A 756-nucleotide genomic window follows, 5' to 3' on the forward strand; every position below is an offset into this window, starting at 1 on the left:
CACTGCACTCCAGTCTGGGCGACAGAGTGAGACTCCAACTCAAAAAAAAATTAATTAATTGGGAGGGAGCTTGTTTACATTATTTTTATTATTCTTGTTGTGATGAATTCAGTGAGTATCCTGTGCTAGACACTCTGTAAGGACAATCTCTCTGCCCCCTCAAGCTCTCCTGAGAGTAAGTACATTTCTCTCCATTTTTCACAGATGTGGAAACCAAGACTCGGAGTCAACACTCAAGTCACCTGGCACAAGTCACACAGCCAGAGCTGACCGAGTCACCAGGTGGAGGGTCCTCTCAGGGGTCATAAGGGTTAGGGGAGAAGAATGAAAGCAACATCAGCATCTGCTGTTCATGAGAGCCTGACCGTGCCGGACCCTATTCTTCCCAAATGATCCCTGCAAAGAATGGCAGGATACCCCAGGTCAAACTGGGAGTCAGGGCAGTACATCTCAGAATTTTTCCTGCAGGCGGATCCCCTGGGGACTCTGTTAAAATGCAGACTCTGATTCAGTCATTCCAGGGTGGGTTCTGGGGTGGGGATGAGGTTCTGCATATCTAGCAAGCTCGCGGGGGCGCAGCAACCACACTTTGAGCGCTGAAGGCCTAGACAACTGAAGCCAGGCCAGAGCAGGAAGGGATGAGAGGGCCGGGTGCAGTGGTTTATGCCTGTAGTCCCAGCACTTTAGGAGGCAGAGGTGGGAAAATCTTGAGCCCAGGAGTTTGAGACCAGCCTGGGCAACATAGTGAGACCTCAT

Source organism: Carlito syrichta, unplaced genomic scaffold (genome assembly GCF_000164805.1).
Source record: "Carlito syrichta isolate Samal-C Ts95f unplaced genomic scaffold, Tarsius_syrichta-2.0.1 Scaffold169151, whole genome shotgun sequence".
Taxonomy (NCBI): Eukaryota; Metazoa; Chordata; class Mammalia; order Primates; family Tarsiidae; genus Carlito; species Carlito syrichta.